Source organism: Drosophila willistoni, unplaced genomic scaffold, assembly GCF_018902025.1.
Source record: "Drosophila willistoni isolate 14030-0811.24 unplaced genomic scaffold, UCI_dwil_1.1 Seg740, whole genome shotgun sequence".
Classification (NCBI taxonomy): domain Eukaryota; kingdom Metazoa; phylum Arthropoda; class Insecta; order Diptera; family Drosophilidae; genus Drosophila; species Drosophila willistoni.
Window position 1 is genome coordinate 64977 of NW_025814644.1, and position 19653 is coordinate 84629.

Sequence of the window (19653 nt, forward strand, 5' to 3'; positions counted from 1 at the left end):
TCTATAATGACTTTTTTTGACCCATATAGTTTATTACTTATTTTTAAATACAAATATGGGATTGTTAATGCAATTTTATATCTTTTGCTCTTTACAATGGGGAAATTTGGTTGTTTCGTAGTTCGATTGGGCGTCCCGAGGAGGTCATCTTATTTAGGACCGGATTTCATCCAATTAGAAAATCTGGTTCGGGGGTAATATTTTATTTCGAGGTCCCCAGCCAAATGGCATGCCAAAAGATGTGAGATGGGAAATCATCAGCATATCGACATCAGCAACAAGTTGCAAATTCTTTGCCGTAGTAAATGTCAAACTGTCAGAGTATTGGTGGGGGGAGTAGGTACTTAAAATGGGAGCGGATTCGAGTCATGGTGGGATGGGGGCGGAAAGAGAGACAAACTGCATGCCAACAAATGTCATGACATGCCATGCAATGACCTGTTTTCAAGGGTCTTAGAAGGCGGTATAAATTTTCAATTAATTTTCAAAGTTTCTCATATCATAGCAAGTCAATCTAGTTACCTAGAAATACTCACTCACAAAAGGTCTTATGAATTGAAAGAAAATATTTCAGTAAAAAAGTAACAATATTGCTGCGAGCTTGAAAATTATTTAAATAAAAAGTTTCAAAAATTATCGTGTTGGTGCTTGAGACAAAAATTAAAAAATAGATAAAATCCTTACATGAAAAACACGCGAATTTTAAAAAATATATAACAAATTTATAAGTCCAGTCCTCGTAAAACAGGAAACAGATTTCTTCCTTTACATCAAAATTACATACCTATGTCAATTGCAAAAAGTTACAAAAGTTGAATATTGTCCCTTTGGCCACACTTAAGTTATACATATAAAATTCTACATCAAAATTAACTACAAATTTTAGCATACATTCATCCCTCTAATCTAAACATTTTTAAAAACCTTATTGTTCCTTTTGACTAAAATTGGGAAATACAAATTTAGAACATAATACCCAAAAAGTTACAAAAGTGGTTACGTTTAATCCTTTATATCAAAATTAAGTAAAATTTTAACACGAAATAAGAATAAAACTCTTCATTAAAATTAAGTACAAATTTTAAAATTAATTCCATAAAATGTTACAAAAGTTAAAAGTTATCATTCATTATACGAAATATATATTTATACCCTTGCAAAAAGGGTATATTAATTTTGGTCAGAAGTGTGCAACGCATAGAATGAAGCATTTCCGACCATATAAAGTATATATATTCTTGATCAGCATGACGAGACGAGTTCATAGAGCCATGTCCGTCCGTCCGTCCGTCCGTCCGTACGTCCGTCCATCCGTCTGTCCGTCTGTCCGTCCGTCTGGATCAACGCAAACTCCTCCTAGACTGTAAGAGCTACAGAGTGGAAATTTTGCATGTAGGCTTGTATATACTGCAGGCGTTGTATATCTCGGATTCGGCCGGATCGGATCACTATATCATATAGCTCCCATACAAATGGCAAAGTCACGAACAGTGACTTTTCTTAATAACTTCGTTATTTTCTGAGCTATGATCATGAAATTCAATATTGTTAAGTTAATTACACATATAAACGACTATGCCAAATTTGATCAAGATCGGGTGACTATATCATATAGCTCCCATAGGAACGATCTTTCGAAAACAGTGACTTTTGTCAATAACTTCGTTACTTTTGACGCGATTGCTTTCAAACTAAACATTTGTTAGTTTAATATATCTGTTAATGACTGTGCTGAATTTGATAAAGATCGGGGAGCTATATCATATAGCTCCCATAGGAACGATCTGTGGAAAACTTTGATCAATATCTTCGTTCTTTCCTATGCTAAGATTGTAGGCCGTTTTTTCGGACACATTAGCCCTTTTACCTTAAACGTTTTTCCACTTTGATGGCTATAAAGGTAAGGAAAGAGTTACCAAAAAAATTGCAAGGGTATACAAACTTTGACGCGGTCGAAGTTAGCCCCGGCCCTCTGGTTTTTATATCACATTACATCAAAATTAAGAACACATTCCATAAAAAATGGTTAAAGGTTACGAAACATATACATAATCCTTTATATCATATCATTGTGCTTTTTAATGTCCTTTCGGCCAAAGTTACGAAGTACATATAATTAGGCGAAATTGTAAAAATAAATTCTTTTATATGGAAATTTGACTAAATTTTAAAAGATCCTGTAACCTGTATCCTGTAAGCGTACCAGTCATATCCAAGATTATGTGCAGCAAGACGACAGACCGTCAGCGCAGATTCTAGGATTGCAGGATGCTCACAGGCATGCTCATCGGACACGCAGCTCATGTGAAGGACTGCAGAAAATGAAAGGTTGCGGATGTTCCAGAAACGCTTGCACACCTCCTGTGTAGCCTTGGCAGCGATGAGGCTTAGGTACCTAGGAGTCCATCTGCTGAACACGCTTCAGGATGCAGCCTAAAATTAAAATTAAGTGAAAAACAAACGATTCTTCATCAAAATTACACAAAAGCACAAAAATCGGGAAGTAATTTTTTAATTAAAAATTAAACTTAGTGTTCGTTAAAATTTCAGTATTTAAAAATTTAAGTTTATGGTGTTTCGTGGTTGTTTTGTTTTAAAAGTATCTATATATCCCGTTTATATTAGTGTTTCCTAAAAACGCGAACTAAATTCAAACTTCGAAACCGCGTCTACGACATTCATACAACATTCAAACATCGTTTCGAAAACAAGTCACAAATTAAAATTTTATGACCACATTAAATTTTTCGCAGATATTTACTTTTAGGTTTAAGAATATAGGCATATCATTTCTATGAATATATTTGTGGAATTAAGTCGAGCATCATATATTTAAGAAGCCCTTTTCCGTGGTGAACAAATACTGACTGCATACAATGGAAACTTGCAGTCTCTAAGGCAGTGCATTCGCTGTTGTCAACGGATGTCCCATACGAAATCCAGGCCAACTATTGAATCTAGGTAGGTAGGTGTCTTTTAGCCACATTGTTTGCCAACCAGTTGGGCAGACAAATGACAGTTTGAAAGGTCGCCAGCGGCAAACTTGAAAAGACCGACGATGAGATATGCATGTATGTCTTTTGTTTTGTCAATCTCTATTGCATATTTAATATTCTTTTATTTTCCACCAAAATGAATTCAGTTTTGTTCGTTTTCATGAAACGATCGTTTTGTTTTCGCTTGTCTTATTGTTTATTTAAATCGCCACACTGAACATTGTCCATTACAATAAATTCCAAAGTCATCATAGGTAAACTTTTATTATGCCACTGTCAAATTCTCTCTTTAGAATGTAGGCAAAGGTGTCACCATTTTGGAATATAAGAATAAGTTTGATGGTTTTTCAATTGTAGGTCAAATATGTTAGTAGAAATTTTAATGAATTTCAGTTTTTACAATTCGGTAATAGATAGAGAAGCATAAAAAGTTAAAGTCGATCTCGGTTTTTATACCATACACCCATAGGGTGAAATGGTATATTAAAGTCGACAAAATGTATCTAACAGGCAGAAGGAGGCATCTCCGACCCCACAAAGTATATATATTCTCGGATCAACAACCGAGTCGATCTAGCCATGTCCGTCTGTCCATCCGTCCGTCCGTCCGTCCGTTTGTATGAACACGCAGATCACGGAGACTATAAGAGCTAGAGCCATCAAATTTGGTATGCAGACTCGTGTGGTATGTACAGTTATCGAGTTTGTTTCAAATTTTTGCCACGCCCCCAGAATTTATATAAAACTGCTTTTCTTAAAAAGTATAACAGATAGAAACATAAAATTTGGTTTATATACTTGTTTAGTTGCCGCGCAGAAAAAAGTTGTTCCAACTTTTTGCCACGACTCCTTCCGCCCCCGCAATTCACATAAAACTGATTTTCTTAAAAACTATGAAAGCTACCGACATTAGATTAGGTATGTAAGCTATCCTAATAGACGCGCGGATATTGACTATTTAACAATTTTGCCACTCCCATTTCCGCCCCCGAAAAAGAAACAACTGATTTTCTCGAAAACTAACAAAGCTAAAGTCACCAAATTTAGTATGCGCGCAGAATATATATATTTTAATATGTTGCCACACCCACTTACGCCTCCTTAATTTAAAAAACCGATTGGCTCTTGCAATTTTTTGACCAACGCGATCAAATTTGGCAGACTAGTTAATCTTATCTATATCAAACTACCAAATTTGATTGAAATCGGACTAGAAACATGCAAAATATACGTATGAATGTATTTCGCTACGCGATCCATAAGGGCAGAATTGGCCGTTGGCTAGTGGCGGCGCTAGAGTGCTCGTGTGTTTGTAGAGTGAGCGAAATAGCATGTGGTATGAGGCATGTTAAAACAATTTAATAGATATACATTTTGTTTTCGAAATTTTAAATATTTATTTCACCTGGTTTATGGTATACCCAAGTCGGCGAGACGACTTACTTCATTTTTAACTATATCCTTGCTCAATCAAAATTTTAAACTGAAAACTGAAATATCATGATAATTGTTAATTTTGCAACATGCGAAGATCGAAGTTTTGCCTTGTCCCATTTTGTTCAGATTTGCCTTCTTGACATTTCAGATAATTAATCAAACTCTCCAACTCGAAATGTGTGAGGGGCATGCAGCAACGCCTCGTCGTGTTCTTGCATGTGACAATAAACGGCAATTATTTGTATATTACCAAGTGCTTAAGCAAAAAACAAACCGAAAAAATGTGTGAAATTCAAAGTAAGGCTTACATATGGTGGGCGTGTTAACCCATTCTACTTCAGTTCACTTTACTTCACTTCACTTCATTCCATTTGAGGCTTTAGGCTCTTGCATAAGTTTTGCCTGATAAAATTTTCAATGGGCTGCGGCTGCTGCAATTTCGTTTGAAATATTGCGGCTATATGATATTTCAATTTTCAATTAGTAAGACTAAAAAGAAGTAAAAAAAAAAAAACAAAATGTGTACGTTTGTACAAGCAGCGAAATTCTGTCGACATGTGGCCCACGAACAAGATTTGACTTTTGCGTGGTCTTTGAAATGCATTTCTGAGTTGTATCATGTTGGAATACCCCTATTCCACTTACAAAAATTACACTTTACAATACTAGATTAAGTTTTTTAAGTGACATGAAGTTTGGTCACACTGAAGATCTCTTTTTCCTTTTTTCTGCAAATGTAAAACGTGGTTGCTGGTGTTGCCAAAGCTCAAGTTCAAGTGTTTAATATAAATGAAGATATATAAACAAATAAAAGCGGTGTTTCTTTTGTGCTAACTAATAGTCAGTTCTCCAACAGGTTATGGGCCCAGACCATGCCTAGTTAATACATATAAATACAATTATTTGATCAGTTCGGAAATTTATTTTTTTTAATTGTGAAATTCAATTCCAAGTACAAGTTTTTTGTCTCTTTCTTTCTTCCTTATTCATAGCTGTGTGTGTGTGTTAAAAAGAATGGAAAAGCGCAATGTAAAGCCCTTTGATGGTGAAAAGTACTCTTTTTGGAAGCTTAGGATGAGGGCATTATTTACAGAATTAGATGTAATAAAAGTTATTGATCAAGTGATGCCCAACAAAATAGATGACTCTTGGGTAAAGGCAGAGCGATGTGCCAAAAGTACGCTTATAGAACATTTAAGTGATGCGTTTCTTAATTTTGCGGCAAACGACAAAACCACGCGTCAAATTTTTGACAGCTTAGACGCCATTTATGAGCGCAAAAGTTTGCCATCGCAATTGGCATTGCGCAAACGTTTACTCTCGCTTAAGTTGTCGAGTGAGATGCCACTGCTGACATTCTTCAACATCTTTGATGAGTTAGTTAGCGAATTGTTAGCTGCCGGTGCAAAATTAGAAGAAATGGATAAGGTGTCACATTTGTTGCTTACGTTGCCATCATCTTACAACGGAGTGATCACAGCTATAGAAACGCTATCAGAGGATAACTTAACTTTAGCTCTTGTGAAAAATAGATTATTAGATCACGAAGTTAAAATAAACAATGATAATAGTGATACGAGTAAAAAGGTGATAAAAACAGTTGTGCAAAATAAAAACAACAACAATAAGTTTACACAAGTCAATTTTAAAAATAGTGTGAATAAACCAAATAGATTTTTCAAAGGCAAGCAAGGAAATAGTATCAAGTGTCATTACTGTGGAAAGGTAGGTAATATAAAGAAAGATTGTTACGCATTTAAAAGAATTTCAAAAGAAAAGAATAAGGAAAATAATCAAGCGCAATTGGCAACACCAGAACCCGGGTTTGCATTTATGTTTAAACAAGTGAAATCAAATTTAAATAAAAAAAAACAAAGAAGCTAACTTCGGCTATGCCGAAGTTTATATACCCTTGCAGTATACTTGGCAATAATATTTTTCCTTTTTGAAATTTCTTTCCGTGCAACTCAATTTATCAATACACAAACAAAATATTATTTCTCTTTTTACCACAGTTTTTCTTCTTCCATCATTTTCTAAGCAAAGCACGGCACGCATACACATACAGTTCATGTAGCGTTGCGTCTGTGTGTGTATGCGTGTGCTCTGTTGATTTGATGATGGCAGTAGTAGGCAGCAAGCAGCGCTGCCGGCAGCGTTTGAACCGATTTATATTGACTGTAACTTGTGTTCTATTTATCGGATCAGATTCAAATTTTGGGATCTGAGATTTTATATCTATTACTATCATATTGGTAAATTTCATGGGGATACTCCAATTTTTGCAAAAATGTTTCTTCTAGAGCTATATGATATAGTGGTCCGATCCCAAAGATTTTCATACTTTATCTCACCCGGGTAAAAAAAAGCTCCCAAAAAAAATTTCATCCCGATAGCTCTTAAGATGGCTGAGTAAAACGCGTACGCACCGACGGACAGACGGACAGACGGACATGGCTATATCGACTTAGCTTCTCATGCTGATCAAGAATATATATACTTTATGGGGTCGGAAACGTCTCCTTCTGTGCGTTACAAACATCTGACCAATTTTATAATACCCTCTGCAAGGGTATAATGAATTCATATTGGATTCTGGAGCGAGTGACCATCTAATAAATGATGAGTCATTGTATTCTGATTGTGTAAAGTTGGTGCCACCACTAAAAATCGCTGTGGCTAAACAAGGAGAATACATATATGCCACCAAACGTGGTATTGTGCGGCTGCAAAATGGCTTCGAAATTACACTGGAGGATGTCTTGTACTGCAGGGAAGCTGCAGCTAATTTGATGTCAGTTAAGAGACTTCAAGAAGCTGGAATGTCAGTGACATTTAACACTGATGGAGTTTCCATAAGCAAAAACGGAATGCTGGTGGTGAAAAACTCGGAAAACCAAGTTGCTGACATCTTTACAAAGCCGCTGCCAGTCGGAAAGTTTGCAGAATTCCGGAAGAAATTGGGACTCCTCGAAGACAACTGAACAAATCGATTGTTCCTCGATGCCAAAGAATTAAATTTTTTTTTTTGCCTATTTAATTTAATTTACGACTCTTTGAATTGTTGAGTTGTAAAACATGCTAATGAATTTATATTTTTAATTTGTAAACTTTTTAAGTTGATCCGATACAGGTTTTTTTCTGGGTTTTCCCTGTATCCTTAGAGTAAATGCTGGATCACATAAGACTTCCCAGATGGCACACCAACCACAGCAATCAGTAGTTAAGTTTCAATTAATTTTTATTTATTTAATAATGTAATTTTTGAGGGGGCGTGTTGGAATACCCCTATTCCACTTACAAACATTACACTTTACAATACTAGATTAAGTTTTTTAAGTGACATGAAGTTTGGTCACACTGAAGATCTCTTTTTCCTTTTTTCTGCAAATGTAAAACGTGGTTTCTGGTGTTGCCAAAACTCAAGTTCAAGTGTTTAATATAAATGAAGATATAAAAACAAATAAAAGCGGTGTTTCTTTTGTGCTAACTAATAGTCAGTTCTCCAACATATCAGTTTCTTTTTATGGCCAAACATTGTAGGTCAAAGAGTCAACAGTTTTGCTGGAGAAGTGACGCATGGTAGGAAAAGTACGCTTAAGTATGTTATTAAGTCGTGCCTGAAGAGCCACAGAGATGGCTCAGAGCACTTTCCCGTACGGCTTTTTAAGTTTCCTAAAAACGATGCTGTCCGTCGCCAGTGGGTTTCAAAATGTAATTTGCAATCTGACGTCAATGTTGACAAGGCGTTGATTTGCAACTTACATTTTGAAAAAAAATTTGTCCGCGTTGTAAACTCTCTACTTTTTAAAGTAATTAATCCCTTGGGATTGTCTTTATATTTCCGGATTTTATTTATTTTCAAATTAAGTGCACATGCGGTCTTATTGACTATATTCAAGAGAGTGTGCCCGTACCCCGCCTTAGCGTATTATACCCTTTTAGTGTGCCCAAATTCGGATATCGGGGAAATTCACTGAGACGAGGAGCGGGCTTTTTTTAAAATATTCCTAATGTTTACATTCGGCCAATCCTGACATTTGATCGACCTCGATCATACAATATACATATAAATACTGCTTATCAAATACATATTACAAACAGAAACTCACAGTTTTATCACACGCATGCATCCACGGCTTGAGTCGGGCTGATTCTAAGATACCTTTGTAGGGCAATTGAGTAAGTTGACAATCGTCAATATCAGTAACTTCGTAACGGTCATTTGGAAGAACTCGGTTTATCTTATAAGGACCACGGTATTTAGGAGCGAACTTTTTGCACGTCCCGGGAGTGACATCTACATTGCGAATGGCAACAAAATCATTGACTCTATAGGATAATGGTGCCCTATGCCTTAAGGCGTACCGCTTTTCATTGCGCTCCTGCGATAATTGAATTTTCGCACTTGCCTCTTCCCTAGTGGCCTCAAGGTTACAGGGGTTTTCTGAACTAAATTTCTCGTCAAGATACTCGGTTAATTCGTCTACTAAGGGGCCTCGCTGATCGCAACCAAACAACAACATTGACGGAGTTTTACCGGTACTACACTGCACTGAGTTATTAATAGCGAACTCGACACGATTAACTAATTTATACCAATCGGCTTGGGTTAAAGGTTCTGACAGCTTTCCCAACATTGGGGTCAACACACGGTTCACACGTTCGACCTGCCCATTGGCTTGAGGGGCAGCAGTCGCTACTTTAATGTGGTCAATATTTCGGTTTTCTACAAACTCAGCAAACTCAAATGACGTAAACACGTACCTCTGTCGGATATAACTCTTCTTGGTCGGCTATAATAATTAAAATATTTTTCTAACGCGGCGGTTACTTCTTTGGTACTAGTGGAAATTACGGGATACAATTTGACAAACTTTGAAAATGCGTCAATCACTACCAAAAGGTGCTTTCTTTTTGATGTAACACTCGGTAAGGGACCTAAGTGGTCAACATGGATAGTATCAAATGGAATCGGACTTTTCGGAATACTATGCAAGGTTCTATTATGTATAGTTCTTGGAACACTATGTAAAATACACGGCAGACAATCTTTTATAAACGACTCAACCTTTGGATTCATTAACGGGAACCAGTACTTTTCTTTCAAATTGTTTACACATTTCTCAACGCCTAAGTGACTCTAGTTTCTCGTGACACCTTCTTATTAATTCCTCTTGCATGCGTGCCGGTGCATACAAACACAGTCTTTCCTTAGCATTTCTTTTGTACACTATACCATCTATTAACTCAAATCCAACATCATTGCCTTTTTCTAACATTTCAGAACTTTCATTTAAAGAAACGCAAGGTTTATTTTTAACCAGTTTTAACCGACTTCTTTCTAAACATAGCTCACACGGTCTGAAACAACTCTTCGCTAAATGAACACACGGGTTTGTCCCAAACGGTCCTAAATAATTCTTCCCTAAAGGAGCACATGGTTCTATTTTACACGGGTTTATCTCACACGGGTCTATCTTACACGGGTTTTTCTCAAACGGGTCTATCTTACACGGTTTTTTCTCACACAGGTCTATCTCACACGGTTTTGTCTCAAACGGTTTTATCTCACACGGTTTTATCTCACACGGGTCTGTCTCACACGGTTTTGTCTCAAACGGTTTTATCTCACAAGGTTTTATCTCACACGGTTTTATCTCACACGATTCTGAACAACTCTGTTCGGCATACGGCAACGGCATACGGTCTAATTGAATCTCTACTAAAAAGTAATATGCGGTTCACAAGGTTCAATTGGGGCATTCTGGTCTCTCTTCACTAATAAATCGCAAGGATCAAAATCACCTTCTACAATATTCTCTAACAACTCGGTTTGCCGACTTAATGCGTCTACATGGCCCATGTTTGAACCGGGTCTGTGAGCAATGGTATAATCAAAGTTTTCCAATTCCAACGACCACCGCGCAATGCGGGGATTTATTGATTTTTTACTCAAGGTTTGGACCAATGAATTACAATCGGTAACGATCAAAAATGGTCTGTGTTCTAAATAACCGCGAAATCGGCGCACGGCATATATTATGGCCAAAGTTTCAAGCTCAAAACTGTGATAACGGGACTCGGCGGCTGTCGCCTTTCGGGAATTATAAGAGACTGGATGCATTTTACCATCAGTCTGTCTTTGCATCAAAGAGGCACCAAAGCCATTTGAACTAGCGTCAGTATGCAACTCAGTTTCGTAAGTAGGGTTAAAGATAGCTAATACGGGCGGACTGGATAAGGCGGATCTTAATGTGAGAAATACGTTTTTAGCGGTTTTGTTCATCGGAAATGGACCACCTTGTTTAAGCAACTCAGTTAACGGTTTAGCTATGCGGGAGAAATTCGGAACAAATTTGCGAAAATAAGAGAATAAGCCTAAGCACGAGTGTAATGCTTTGCTGTTAAGTGGTTCTGGGTATTCTTGAATAGCTTTTAAATGTGTATTATTTGGTAAAATTCCCTTATCACTGACTTCATATCCTAAATAATCTATGCTCTTCTGTAGGAAAATGCTTTTCTTCAAATTGAGCTCTAAATTGTACTGAATAAAACGATCTAACAGTTTTGCTAACAACTTAAGATGCTGATCTACGGTGCGGGTGGCAAGAATAATGTCGTCCATATATACTACAAGTTCTCGATCTCTAATCATATCACTAAGTATGTTCGATATAAATCTCTGAAATACAGCTGGTCCGTTCTTTAGACCAAAAGGCATTCTCAGATATTCGAACTGCCCATCGGGTGTAACGAATGCTGTGTATTTAATTGAATCCTCTTCCATGCCTACATGGTAAAAGCCACTTTTCAAATCTATGACGGAGAAAACGGTCCAAGTATTCCTCCAGGTATTCTAGGCAATCTTCTATCAAAGGCAATTGAAAAGTTTCCCTCACAGTCTTCTTATTTAAACCTCGATAACTAGGACGATGGCGGATGCATAGGGGGAGTTGCTTGGTCGGATTACATTATTGGCTAACAACTCACTAACCGTTTTAGAAACGATTCATCTTTCATAATATGATAACCTTATAGGACTACTATGAAATGGTGTTGTATCTGTCAGACATATTCTCATCATATATTTAGGCAACCCGTAATTAATTGAAAATCGGTCAATGTAATGCTCATGCACAATGTCTCGGCACTCACGCATCGCGCCTAATCCAAATTCACTGCCAACAGTAGTATTCCCGGTATCTGACAGCGTTGCACAAACAGTTTTCAACTCTGTTAGCCATTCTCGAAACGGGGATGCATTCGTGTTTACATTAGAGTTATTACAATTATTATCTAGATCAGTGGTGTTATTACTAATGGTATTAAGCTTAGGATATTTAGTAAACAGGGATGCACAGAAGGATTTGTAAACAAAAGCAATGGTACTCTTTAATGATGCGGAATTCTTTTCATACTTTCTTACATTTTCAATCAATGAGAACTTAAGACCTATTTTATTCAAGGCGTCTCTACCAAGAAGTAGTTGCGTCGGCATAATATTATCGGGAATAACTAAAAATTGAATTTTATAATATTTTTTGCAAAACAGAACTAAACATTTGACTGTTCCAAAAGTCAGAATAGAGCCACCGCTCAGTCCATGAAAAGAACTTTTAACTAATTTATCGCAATCTAAATGCGGCATCAACGCTCTACTGGCAAAACTTAATGGGCTTCCGGAATCTAATAGGGCAGAAATATTATTAACATCAGTGCATCCCTCTTTACAAGATATTCTTAAACTTACTAATTGAATAAATGACTTATCATCAATGGTGTCCGGGTCTTCACTAGAGCTCATGGCGGCGATCTGGGTTCGCATTGGACAATTCCGGTATTGATGGCCCACTTTGAAGCACCGATAGCAACTTTCTTTTGGTCTCTCCGGGCGTGGACAGTCAAACATTAAGTGACCAATCTGGCGGCAATTGAAACATCTCTTATCCTTTGCAGCAGGCGTAATGGCCTGCGCACGGTCTGAAGTCTGACGAGCCTGAGGAACGTAGTTTTTGGCTGGTGGCTGAACTGTTTGAAAACGCATCATCTTCTCTCGCAATTCGTTCAGAGAAGTACAATAATACAAAGGAGCTGACAATCCGGTCTTGTAGTCCGTCAACAATGTATTTGACCACATCGGTGTCTTCAAAATTGCCCTGCTGAGCAATATTTCGCATAATGATGAAATACTGCAAGAGTGACTCTCCTTTGCCAATTGAGCGCTTCCTCATCTGGTTAGCAGTCTCGTAGTTTGTCATTTGTAGGCCAAATACCTTCACAAGGGCATCCTTCAGCTCGCTCCAGGTTGTAGTCTTTTCATATGTCATGTATGCTTTAGCAGATCCCTCCAGCAGTCGGTTGCCCAACGACCAACATTGGGCATCACTCAGTACATACACTGTTGCTGCTTTCTCCAGCTCACGAATCCATAAGTGAATGGACAGATCACCATCACCAGAGAATTTAGGTACAGTAGTTTCGACATCTTTCAAGTTCATGCGGCAATTATATTCCGGTCCACTTAAGTTCTCCTCCAGCTCCATAACACGTGTTTTTAGCTCCGCCAGATTTTTACGTGCTGTATACAATTCGATGCTACTAAGAATCGAAGCCAATTCGTCGGTTTCGCTCGCTTGTGCGCTTTCACGAACATGCACGTTCGCGTCTGATCCTACAGAGGTCTCACGAGACATCGTCGGCGACTGGTTAGCACCCACTTGATCCGGTGTACTTGGCTACTCAATGTTTCCCACGCCGCGCTGCTCAATAAGAGGCACCGGACCAACATCCACAAGTTGTCCGGCAAGCACATTTGCAGACACCGCTGGGCTGACTGCCTGCTCTTCGGGTACATCACTCTCTCCAGAGTGATTCTGTGCCATGACTTGTTTTACCAATGCTCGCAATTGGTAAATTGACGCTTCTTTGTCGCAAGGTACTTCCTTGGCCGCTAGCAACTCAAACAATGCTGTTTTGTTTAATTTAATGATCTCGGTGTATTTCATGAAAATACGTTCTTTAGGGCAAACCCCACACCTGATTTGTAAACTCTCTACTTATTAAAGTAACTAATCCCTTGGAATTGTCTTTATATTTCCGGATTTTATTTCAAATTATTTCAAATTAAGTGCACATGCGGTCTTATTGACTATATTCAAGAGAGTGTGCCCGTACCCCGCCTTAGCGTATTATACCCTTTTAGTGTGCCCAAATTCGGTTATCGGGGAAATTCACTGAGACGAGGAGCGGGCTTATTTAAAATATTCCTAATGTTTACAGATCTGAGATTTTATTCAATACTATCATATTGGTAAATTTCATGGGATACTCCAATTTTTGCGAAAATGTTTCTTCTAGAGCTATATTGATTCATACTTTATCTTACCCGGGTAATTAAAACCCAAAAAAAAAATTCTTCCCGATAGCTCTTAAGACGGCTGAGTAAAACGCATACGCACAGACGGACATGGCTATATCGACTCAGCTTCTCACGCACAGACGGACATGGCTATATCGACTCAGCTTCTCATGCTGATCAAGAATATATATACTTTATGGGGTCGGAAACGTCTCTTTCTGTGCGTTACAAACATCTGACCAATTTTATAATACCCTCTGCAAGGGTATAAAAACGAGTGTGTATGAGTGTACACATACATATGCAAAACGAGAACACACCCTTCAGTACCAAATTGTCGCCGTTGACAATGTCGCCCAATTGTCCGAGCCACAGACGTCGGCAGAGAAAAATTCTGCCAGCGTTTTTCATGCTGGGGTTAACCGACGGCACCCGAACGAACAAATTTCGTTATCGAAACCCAATCGGCTGCAGAAAAAGAACTTAGGAAAAAAAACTTTCTCAATCGATAGAATAATTTTTGTTACGATGATTTTTGTATACCCTATTTACCTATGAATGAAAATAAACGTGAAAGCACTTAAATTCTTTATATACAAAAAATTTATGTTCTAAGATAATTCATTTTTTAATTACACATTGATTATTTAATCAATGAATTGGTACATTTTATAGATACATTTCCATTGCCGGTTGTTCCTATTTATACTCTGCGTTTTCGGCACGCGACAAAGCGGAAAACGGAAAGCAACATCCGACATTGGTGCTAAGCAGAATTTTCGTAAATCTGTGATTTGTTGTTGTTGTTTCCCTTTCGGATATCTGCGCGCGTCGCTTGCCTTTTTCGTTTCTCTGTGCATTTGCGATTAACTTTCGTGCGAGCAGCTTAGCTTATTGTTAGTTTTCTTATTGTGAAAAATACTAATTAAGTGTTTTCAACATAAAATAAAGGTAAGTGTTATTTAAATATACATACATATATATAAAAATAGTGATTTTGTTGGCAAAATTTGTTTTTCTATATTTTTTAGTTTTATTTTTCAAATATGTACAACACTATGTGTTTATAATTTTGTGTACATATATAAAAAAATAACAAAATTAAATAGTGTAATTCATAATTGCATAAAAATAAAGAGTAATAATTGCAAAAAGGAAAACTAAAAACATTCAGAAAAAAATACGAAAGTGGAATGTTCCAGAACATGAAAGGAAAAAAAAACAAATTTTGCCAACAAAATTAATCACATGGACGTAGCAGGTTCGATCCCCGGCCGTGGCCATGCAATAAATTCTTTTTTTTTTGTTTTCATAATAAATTAATTTTTTTCTCGTGCCTGAAGTTGACGAGAACCTTGTTCAACCCACGGCCGAAACGTTTTTTTTCCATTTTTAATAATCATTATTTAATATTTTTATAATAATATTGCGCTTGATCTGCGCTGTCTTTATTTCATAGGAATTTTAGGTACGTTACGGCGGTCGCAGAGCAATAATAATTGTTGCGTTTGTCAAGGCTGCTTTTATTTCATAGGAATTTAGAAGCGTCGCGGCGGTCGCAGATCAACTAGAATTATTGAATTTGTTCGGCACATGCAGAACAACTGAAAAATTGTATTTGCTGAGATTCGGAGAAATGTCTCATCATCCAATACACAAATTCTTGGCATCGATTCCAATATGTTTGTTGTGTAACCATCCACTTTAATTTTTCGGTGGGCATTTACAAGAAAAAAAACTTTTAGATTTTTTTTTTTCACTTTTTACTGCATTTACTTTATTTTTTATTCACTTTATTTTGGGAACACATTCGCTTTAGGCACTTACTTGAAGCGTCTCTGTGCTTCATAGCGAGAGCAGTGAAAAGCCATGTGCGTCCTCGACAATGCCGGCTCCGCACCACGTGCATTCGTCGGATGCCTCGTGCCCGAAACGCTTTAGATAAGCTCTGAAGCAGCAATGGCCGCTCAGAATTTGCGTCAGGTAAAACGTAACTTGCCCGTGACTTCTGCCTATCCACTGCTGTAGGTCTGGGATAAGGCAGTAAGTACAACGGCCCTTTGTAGTGATATACATGTGCACGTGTAGTTGTTAGCTGCCTAATTTTTCTAATTTTTGTTCGCTAACCCTTTCTGTACCCACCCTACCTTGGCAAACTATTGGGTTTAATTGACTGCCTCTTAACAGACTCTTAAATGATCTTAGACGTTTTGTAACGGCAGCATAGTCATGGATTCAGGCGACGGACTCCTCAATGAATTAGTTTACACCAACATGACGAAATTTCAAGTTACGGGTTTAATTCCAAACAAAAGCGTTTTCATGACTTAATATTCTAAGAAATTACAAAATAAAGATATGTAAAAAGATATAGCAAAATAAATTTAAATACGATAATTAGAGCAAATCTAGATTCAAAAATTCATAGTAATTCAAAAGATATTTGGGTTATGTGGCAGCGTGTGCCAGTTGGCAATGAAACAAATATTTATATATGTATATACATGTGTGTTGTTCAATGAAAGACGTTAGTGTTTCTTGAAGTTATTAAATGTTTATTTATTTATATATATATCTAGGCACTAGCACATAAACCAGTGACTAAAGGTTGTCGCAACCAACACATAAATTGGGTGGACCTCGGAGTGAGATTACAAAGGTAGAGATGGGGGCCAAAGACACAGCGATGCACACCCGATGTAGCTACAATTGGTATCTGATCTTACTAAGAATAATGCATTTCTTTTATAGTACAAAATAGCGAGCTCACCAGTGCATAGTGTTAGGTCAGCAAAGTACGTTTTTATTGATTAACTAGGTCTTTATTGTTTACTGCTGACCATATCATTTCTACTTATGACTGATGAGCCATCGATATCTATAATCGGGTTACATACTTAATATTGACATACATTTCCATTCGTTCTATATTATAATTGGCTTAATGTTAGCTTATTTTATATAATCTAAACACCAACATACTCCCGGCCGTTGAACACCTGTTCAACGTTATCCAACGTTGACCGCAAAATTGCTGGGGCTGGGCTTACTGCAGCAGGAGTCGGTATGGGATTGACGATCCTCACGGTTGTCTGCTCTGGACCATTGTGTCTTGGGGGTTGTGAGCATCTTTTTATTCCATATACCATCACAAGAACCAATGGTATTGTTAGCGCTACGTAGGAGACTATAACATGGTGAGCCGGCTGGCTGGGGTCTTCTGGCAATTTCCAGTTTTGCTTAGTTTCCAGTTTTCCTTGAATGTTGCTTAGTTCGTCGTAGCTTAGCTGCATCTTTGTGAATTGTGTTGTTGTTGGCGCTACTTTTGTTGGGCCAATGCTGAAGTTGCCAAATCGGACATATGACAATTTCATTGTGTCTGTCGTAGTTATACGGTGACCTGTTATTCGTATAGCAGAACTCCTAGCTGTACACGTCGGGTCTAGAGTTAACAATCCAGTCTTCTTAATAGTGACATCTTGTATATTATCGTCACAGGTCACTGCGAGTTCAATTGGTCTAGTGGTGGCAAAAATCCACTGATTTTTGTGATACATGTCGTACCACACGAATGATCTGTTTGTGTGTTGTATTTGGCAAGTTGATGATTTTGTGTTTTTGAATAGCTGGAACTCACAGTTGCTATTACCCGAAAACGTCGTTTGTTTATCAAAACAAATATATTGCTCGTTGTTGAGCTGATGGCATTGTTCCAAATCGGCTCTTGAGAGCCCAATGTATTGATTCTGTTCCTTGTTGAATGGGTACCAGGTTATACAGTTGCACTGCCTGCGTTGCCACTAATGGAAATGTGACCTTAAATATCACATGATTGTTTGCGATTGTGCCTTGTGCCTTGTGCCTTCATTAAGCCATATAATTGCAAGACGTCGTTATCTGGAACTGGCAAATCCAAACCAAACGGAAGATGTCTCTTCAGTTGGTTCAGATGTTCCCGAAGCTGGCCTGGTGATAGTAGTAACGGGCTTATTTTGCTATGATGGGCATCTGTAAATACTCGGGAAATTTCGGTTTGAATTCGTTGCAAATTCCCTGCAATAACTGTCATCTGAGTAGTTAGCGTGATATACCATTGCAATGCCTTTACTGCATTGTCCTGGACCTTGGTCATGTCGTTCATTTGTTGTTCCATTAGTTTCATCTGATTTTCAATTGTGGCTTCATCTCGCTTAATGATATTTATCGTTGAATCAATTACAGATGTCTGATTTTGCAGCAAGTTCAATAAGTAATCTTCATTTGATTTAACCTTTCGTATGGTGCCTGACATCTCTGTTGCATACTTTGAGTCCAGCACACCAAATAAGCCGTTCGCAATGTTCCCAATTATATCTAAGGGCGATCGTCGTTGGCGTTCTATGTGAAGGAGATCATTTCCTGTCCGTAGCTCTGAGTTGACATGCTCGAAGTGCCTCTGCATTGCGGTGCATGCCTCTGGAACCTTCATTAACACGCATATTTCTCCAACCTTTACTACTCCGTCTGAAAATGTCTTCAGGTCGGCCCAATATGGTTCGAGATCGTAGAATGCCACAATAGTCCAGTCAGACGTTGCCATCCTTCCTGTGCCAATACTTTCATAGTATATGCCTGGTTTGGGGTTGAATCGAGTTATATTAGTTCTTTGAGCAAATGCTATAGGCAATAATAACAGCATTAGGCAGATCGTCATTGCCAACGGTGGCAGACCGATCGATAAGCGTCTTTTTGTTTTTGGTTCTGCGTTGTCCTCGATACCAGGGTCTTTTTGGGAATTCGATTCTGTGTCATCTGCCTCGATTTTACGTTTTGTCGCCGTCTCTCTAAGCAAGGGGGCCAATTTATGGATAGCCCGCTTGTAGGTGCCTCTGGCTGTTTTAACGTCTACCACGCGGACGTATCCATCCAGGCCTGGATATAGTTTAACAATTCGTCCAATTGGCCACTGCAAAATTGGCACATTATCCTCCTTTAGAATTACCATCATGCCTTCTTTGACATTGTTATATGGTTTTTTCCACTTGGATGTACCCTGCAGTTCTTGTAGGTACTCTTGAGACCATTGTGTCCAGAATGTATGCTTAAGCCGTTGCACTAATTCCCATTGCTCTGGAATCGATCGCTGTGTTATTGGCTCTGCATCTGGTTGGGCTACTAATGGTTCTCCGATCAATAGGTGGCCTGGGGTTAGAGCTGTTAAGTCGTTGGGATCGTCTGAGTTTGGCGTTAACGGACGAGAGTTCAGCACTGCTTCAACATTGACAATGATGGTAGACAGTTGTTCGAACGTTAAGTTTGCTGTCGATACGTTTTTCAACAGTAAATGCTTAGCGGACTTTACCGCAGCTTCCCATAATCCTCCGAAATGTGGAGACCGTGGTGGTATGAACTTAAATTGCACTCCTTTTTGATTGCAAAATTCCTTGATACTACCTGCTGCCGTTTCTGAGTGTATTGTATCGGTCAGTTCCTTAAGTTGGTTGTTTGCTCCAACAAAGTTTGTTGCATTATCGCAGTATAATGTCTGGCATCTTCCTCTGCGCCCAATAAAGCGCTGAAGCGCGCCCACAAATGAGGAGGTGGACAGGTCTCCGACCAACTCCAAGTGTACTGCCTTGGTTGCAAAGCATACAAATACTGCAATGTAGGCTTTGTCGGGACGTTTTCCTCGAACCTTATGGTGGATCCAGAATGGTCCACAATAGTCTACTCCGGCATTGAGAAAGGGTCTATTCTGAGATACCCGATGCTCAGGTAAGTCACCCATGACTTGTTTAAAGAACTGCGGCCGGTACTTGGTGCATACTACGCAGCCCTGGATCACATTCCGGACCATCGGTTTCACCTTAATGATGTGGT